Raw genomic sequence first — 7,835 nt, 5'->3', positions numbered from 1 at the left:
CAAAATACCTGTTCAATGCCTCGGCCATTTCATCATATCCCATAACTAAATTCCCCTTCTCATCCTCTAAAGTCCAACGTTTACTTTAGCCACTCTTTTTCATTTTATATATTTATAGAAACTTTTGCTATCTGTCTTTATATTCTGTGCTAGTTTTTTCTCATGTTCTATCTTACTTTTCTTTATAGCTCTTTTTGTAGCTTTCTGTTGACCTTTAAAGTTTTTCCAATCTTCTAGTTTCATGCTGCTTTTGGCCACTTTGTATGCCTTCTTTTTCAATTTGATAGACTCCCTTATTTCCTTAGACACCCATGGCAGATTACCCCATTTCTTCCAGTCCTTCCTTTTCACTGGAATATGCTTTTGCTGAGCACTTTGAAAAATTGCTTTGAAAGTCCTCCACTGCTCGTCAACTGTCCCACCGTAAAATCTTTGTTTCCAGTCTACTTTAGCCAAGTCCTCCCTCATTCTATTGTAGTCCCCCTTGTTCAAGAGCAGGACCCTGGTATTGGATTTTATCTTCACACTCTCCATCTGTATTCTAAATTCAACCATACTGTGATCACTCCTTCCAAGAGGATCCCTAACTATGAGGTCATTAATTATTCCTATCTCATTACACAGGACTAGATCTAGGATAGCTTGCTCCCTCGTCGGTTCCATTACATGCTGTTCAAGAAAACTATCACGGATACACTCAACGAATTCCTCCTCAAGGCTACCCTGACTGAGCTGGTTCGACCAATCTACATGTAGATTAAAATCCCCCATAATAATTGCCGTACCATTTTTACAGGCATTAGTTATTTCTTTGTTTATTGCCCGCCCCAATGTGATGTTATTATTTGGTGGCCTATAGACTACGCCTATCAATGACTTTTTCTTCTTAGAGTTTCTAATTTCCACCCAAATGGATTCAACCTCATTCTCCATAGAACCTATATCATCTCTCAGCACCGCCCTGATGTCGTCCTTGAGTATCAGAGCTACACCACCTCCCTTACCTTCCTGTCTGTCCTTCCGAATAGTCTGGTACCCCTGGATATTTAACTCCCAGTCGTGACCAACCTGTAACCATGTCTCCGTAATGGCTACCAAATCATATTTATTCGCGATGATTTGTGCCGTTAACTCATCAACCTTGTTACGAATGCTACGAGCATTCAGGTAAAGTGCCTTTATGCTAGCTTTCTTACCCTCATGATTCCCAACATCTCTAATAATAACTCCTGAGTTATCCTTCCTTTCTGCTTCTTTCATCGTCTGCCTTGAACTTAAACCCTCCTGCACACATGTTAGCCTGCTGCTTACCTTTTTATTTATCATCATACTCCCTGTCGTTTTCCCTTTCCCTTCCCCCCGAGTCACTAGTTTAAAGTCCTAGAGACCACCCTATTTATCCGTTTCGCGAGAACACTGGTTCCAGATCGGTTCAGGTGGAGACCGTCCCATCGGTACAGATCCCCCCGGTTCCAAAACTGATGCCAATGCCCCATGAAATGGAACCCCTCTTTCCCACTCCACTCCCTTAGCCACGTGTTTACTTCCCTAATATTCTTATCCCTAAGCCAATTTACACGTGGCTCGGGCAGTAATCCGGAGATTATGACCCTCGAGGACCTGTTCCTTAATTTCGTTCCTAGTGCTTTATAATCCCCAAACAGGTCCTCCATCCTAGCCTTGCCTATGTTGTTAGTCCCAACGTGGACCACAACAACTGGATCCTCCCCCTCCCGCTCCAATATCCTTTTAAACCCTTCACTACAGGAGTTCCTCAGGGTTGTGGCCCAACCACCTTCAGCTACTTTATCAATGATCTTCTCTCCATCAGAAGGTTAGAAGTGGGGATGTTCGCTGATGATTGCACAATGTTCAGCACCATTCGCGACTCCTCAAATACTGAAGCAGCCCATGTCCAGATGCAGCAAGACTGGACAACATCCAGGCTTGGGCTGATAGATGGCAAGTAACATTCATGCCATACAAGTGCCAGGCAATGACCATCTCAAACAAGGGAGAATTTAACCATCTTTCCTTGACGCTCAATGGCATTACCATCGCTGAATCTCACACTATCAACATCCTAGGGGTTACCATTGACCAGAAACTGAACTGGACCAGCCACATTAATACTGTGGCTACAAGAGCAGGTCAGAGGCTGGGAATTCTGTGGTGAGTAAATCACCTCCTGACTCCCCAAAGCCTGTCCATCATCTACAAGGCACAAGTCAGGAGTGTGATGGAATACTCTCCACTTGCCTGGATGAGCGCAGCTCCAACAACACTCAAGAAGCTCAACACCATCCAGGACAAAGCAGCCCGCTTGATTGGCACCCCATCCACCACCTTCAACATTCACTCCCTTCACCACTGATGCACTGTGGCAGCAGTGTGTACCATACACAAGATGCACTGCAACAACTCACCGAGGCTCGTTTGACAGCACCTTCCAAACCTGCAACCTCTACCGCCTAGAAGGACAAGGGCAGCAGATGCATGGGAACACCACCACCTGCAGGTTCCCCTCCAAGTCACACACCATCCTGACTTGGAACTATATCGCCGTTCCTTCAGTGTCACTAGGTCAAAATCCTGGAACTCCCTTCCAAACAGCGCTGTGGGTGTACCCACACCCCAAGGACCACAGTGGTTAAAGAAGGCAGCTCACCGCCACCTTCTCAAGGGAAACTAGGGATGGGCATTAAAATGCTGGCCCAACCAGCGATGCCCACATCCCCCGAATGAAATAAAATTCCACTAAACATTAATCTAACTTTAACTGCAAACAAATTTACTGGGCCATAAACGAACTAGTAGATAAAAGGAGTAACACAACATATATTTTTACAGTAGCTTTTAAGGTATTTCTTTGCATAGTAGGAAATAAATACTTCATAACCACTGTGCAAGACTATGTTGAAAGTAATACTCTTATGTACCAGGTATTTTCCTTTCTCTTGCCATTTAGCAAAACTAACTAGCCTGACTATCTCTCAGAAGATTACGGAGTCACTGATTGGCAAAAGACTGCTTGATAAATACATTAAAAAATATGGCCAGGACCAAGCAGATTTGAATAGTTACCTGTTGAATTGCAAAATAAAAACCTGACCATCAAATATATATTTAATTAAATCCCTCAAGGTGTTTGCATCTGCACTGAGTAGCTTGACCCCTCCATCAGATATCCGGAGAAAACAAACCAACTAAAACTTGGAACAGAAGGAGACCATTTGGCCAATCAATGCCTGTGCTTGATCTTTGGTGGAACTAACCAATTAATCCCATTTTCCCAGCCCTTTTCCCGTAGCCCTGCAAATTTTCCCTTTTTAGTTTATATCCAATTCCCTTTTGAAAATTACTATTGAATCTGCTTCCACTACCCTTTGAGGCAGGGTATTCCAGATCACTGCAGCTCACAGTGTTAAAACAAATTCCTCATGTTGCCTCTGGTTTGCCAATCACTGTAAATCTGTGTGCTCTGGTTATTGACCCTTCTTCCACTGGAAAAAGTTTCTCTTTATTTACTCCTTCAAAGCCTTTCATGATTTGAAACACATCTATCAAATCTCCTGTTAGCCTCTTCTACTCCACGGAGAACAACTCCAGCTACTCCAGTCTGTAAGTGTAATTTCTGATCCCTAGAACCATTCTAATAAATTTCTTCAGTACTCTTTCTAAAGCCTATGTTGGGTATATCTACAGCTTTAATTACAGAAGTTTCAATGTAATTACTTGTTTTAGTGTCATAGGTTTATGGTTTAGGCCTTTCTGAAATTGTCAGCTTTTTAGACTATGTCAACATTTTTGAAGTTGCTGTTCAACGTCGACTGATTTTCTGGTTTGGCATGTATGAATGTTCCATTATCAGCATTATTCGTCACTATAATCCAGAATGTTCAAAACTGATACATCAAGAACAAAGACTTGTCTGTGTCTTGTATTTCAAAATATGTTGAGTAACTACGTAGCAAAACAGAATAGCAGGTCTTAAACAATTAATAATTACATGTTTGCCTTTTAGAAAATATTAGATGACCGCCTTGAATTTCATCGCATGCTGACCGATAATGGAATACCAGTTCCTCCTCTCTTTGTAAATGAAAACCCAGATGCATCCTAAAGACCTCCATAATTGTTTCAACAAAATTAGCCACCTTGTTAATATTTAAATAAGTCAAGAGGACATCTTTTTGCAATGATTGAGATGCAGTTTGGCGTTAATAGGCTATTATTACCCTGTAACAAGAAAAAAATAAAGACAATGTGAAGTTACGCTTCAAATGCTTTTATTATCTCAGCAAAACCACACCCTGTGAAAGGCTATTTAATTTACGCAATATCGACAAATTCTTTTCACACCTTCATTCTCTCCAGACACCATCAGCCAGTTGATCTTCAATCCACATATTTCTAATTAAATTGCACGGACAAGTATGGGATATCTTGTCAAGTATCCTTAGCAGAATCTTTCCCATTTGGAAGGGTTATAGAACAGTAACTGGTCATCAGATTGGTCAGCAGTCCAATCTGGTTTATCTCTATTTGATAACTCTAGTGAAAAACTATTTGTGATTAACTAGTGGTGCATTTCCAGGAGAAAGTACAGGTTTTCAGTCCTTGCTCTAATGATTGTTCCTATCCGAAAATGTGATTGCTGGCTATGATCCTGTGCAGATGGCATAGGTGTTATGTGACTCCCAGCAGCACTACCTGGGGCAACTGGCCTACCAGAAAAGGGTTAGCTACCTGGAGATAATGAGTTAAACAAGGCCTGAGTAGACTCGAGGTCAATAGGGAGACTCTGTTTGAGTTGTGCCACCTGATTGAAAAAGACCGGCAGGGACAGCCTATATTGCACAACCAGTGACACTGAAGGTCACCAGTGAGTTGAATGTTAATGCTACAGTCAGTCAGTCACTTTACTATGTAGGAGGTAACTAAAGGCTGATACCACAATGTATCAACATTGACCTTTGGCAGTAACAGAGGAAGCTAAAATTCACTAACTTGATGGTTTTCCTATTGACTATATGCATCTAGCCATTAGTACATCTACCAACAATCCAATAACATGCCTAAAAGGAAGAGTTAGTTTTACATAAAGCTGCAAGGCAATACAGCATCTCAATGCAAGCTTTCCTGAAACCATGTGGATCTTTCATTCTGAAGGAACCAGTGCCACAGTTCTCTGAAGGTAAAATCGGTTTGGGTTGTGGCTCCTTTGGAGACATGTGCTACGTATTCCAATCATGGATCACACTTCAAGATAATAGCTTTAATTCTACATGTTGTATAAATGTAATATTGATAAAGGCCTTGTTCCAGACTAGGATGATGGTGAAGAGGAGAGGTTGTCCTTGTGAATACTTATTCCTCAATCAGCATCACTAAAAGAAATATTATCTGACCATTATCATATTTCTGTTTGCGGGAGCTTGCTGTGCACAACTTGGCTGCTGCACTTCCTACAACAGTGACTACACTTCAAAGTTACTTTAATGGCTTAGGAACATCCTGAGGTTGTGAAAGGTGCTATATAAATGTAGCTCTTTTGTTCTAGAAGTGTGTGAAAACCTTGGTTCTTGCAGTGAGTTTTGCAAGTAGGGAATATTACAGTCGATTGGAATATTTACAATGATGAAACTGCTCCTTGTTTTACCTTAAACAGACTACACACGTTCTTTAGAAATTTACTTTTTCGAAACAGACATCTTATTTCCTGCACAACATGAGAATGACAAACTACAGGATAAATTAAAGGTGAATAATTTTTGTTTTGTGTTTAGGTGCATGAACTTTGTCGGTTTAATTTGATCTTGTGAATGCCTAGTAAACTGTTCACCAGTAACTTCCCTTTCTGGTCCCTCTGCTAGCTAGAATTGAAAATGGTTTGCTCCACAGGACTCAGTACTGGGTCGCTTGCTTTTTGTGGTATATCTCTATGATTTGGATTTGAATGCATGGGGTATGATTAAGAAGTTTGCAGGTGATACAAAAATTAGTGTGTAGTTGATAATGAAGAAGACAGCTGTAGACTGCAGGAAGATATCAATCGATTTGGCAGATGGTCGGAACAGTGGCAAATGGAGTTGAATCCAGAGAAGTGTGAGGTAATGCATTTGGGGAAGGCTAATAAGGCAAGGGAATACACAATAAATGGTAGGATACTGAGTGGCGTGAAACAGGACTGTGTTCTCGCACCCACACTTTTTGGGATGTTCTTCTCCCTGCTGCTTTCATATGCGTTCAAGTCCTCTGAAGAAGGAATTTTCCTCCACACAATATCAGGGGGCAGGTTGTTCAACCTTGCCCGTCTAAGAGCGAAGTCCAAAGTACGGAAAGTCCTCATCAGGGAACTCCTCTTTGCTGACGATGCTGCTTTAGCATCTCACACTGAAGAGTGCCTGCAGAGTCTCATCGACAGGTTTGCGGCTGCCTGCAATGAATTTGGCCTAACCATCAGCCTCAAGAAAACGAACATCATGGGGCAGGACGTCAGAAATGCTCCATCCATCAATATTGGCGACCACGCTCTGGAAGTGGTTCAAGAGTTCACCTATCTAGGCTCAACTATCACCAGTAACCTGTCTCTAGATGCAGAAATCAACAAGCACATGGGTAAGGCTTCCACTGCTATGTTCAGACTGGCCAAGAGAGTGTGGGAAAATTGCGCTCTGACACGGAACACAAAAGTCCGAGTGTATCCGGCCTGTGTCCTCAGTACCTTGCTCTATGGCAGCGAGGCCTGGACAACGTATGTCAGCCAAGAGCGACGTCTCAATTCATTCCATCTTCGCTGCCTCCGGAGAATACTTGGCATCAGGTGGCAGGACCGTATCTCCAACACAGAAGTCCTCGAGGTGGCCAACATCCCCAGCTTGTACACACTACTGAGTCAGCGGCGCTTGAGATGGCTTGGCCATGTGAGCCGCATGGAAGATGGCAGGATCCCCAAAGACACATTGTACAGTGAGCTTGCCACTGGTATCAGACCCACCGGCCGTCCATATCTCCGCTTTAAAGACGTCTGCAAACGCGACATGAAATCCTGTGACATTGATCACAAGTCGTGGGAGTCAGTTGCCAGTGTTCGCCAGAGCTGGCAGGCAGTCATAAAGACGGGGCTAAAGTGTGGCGAGTCAAAGAGACTTAGTAGTTGGCAGGAAAAAAGACAGAAGCGCAAGGGGAGAGCCAACTGTGTAACAGCCCTGACAAACAAATTTCTCTGCAGCACCTGTGGAAGAGACTGTCACTCTAGAATTGGCCTTTATAGCCACTCCAGGCGCTGCTTCACAAACCACTGACCACCTCCAGGACCTTATCCATTGTCTCTCGAGACAAGGAGGCCAAGGAAGACTGAGAAGTGTAGAGAAACAGAGGTCATTGAATATTTTTAAGGCGGAGGTACTGTTGCTGGGGGACATCAACTTATAATACTCGCTCATCTCTTTGAACACAGAACCCTAAGCATCTAGGAGGTCTCTGAATCATTTCATCCACAGTTGCCTATCTGCCCTACAATTATACCAAGCAAGTTGAAGCTGAGCATGACTGTTTGGAGATTACAGCCTCCAGGACAATAGTGGGATCATTCGTGAATGGGGTATTCATGTACTGAGCTTGCCATTGCATTTGCCACTGGTGTTACCAGATGCCTATTTTTTATTAATTCACGGGTTGTGGGCAATGCTGGCAAGTTATTGCCCATCTCTAACTGCCCTTGAGAAAGTGGTGGAGAGCTGCATTCTTGAACCACTGCAGTCCATGTGATGAAGATACTCCCACAGTACTGTTAGGGAGGGAGCTCCAGGATTTTGACCCAGTGACGATGA

The sequence above is a fragment of the Heterodontus francisci genome, chromosome 37, assembly GCF_036365525.1.
Source record: "Heterodontus francisci isolate sHetFra1 chromosome 37, sHetFra1.hap1, whole genome shotgun sequence".
In the NCBI taxonomy this organism is placed as follows: Eukaryota; Metazoa; Chordata; class Chondrichthyes; order Heterodontiformes; family Heterodontidae; genus Heterodontus; species Heterodontus francisci.
Note: the sequence above shows the minus strand (reverse complement) of the source record.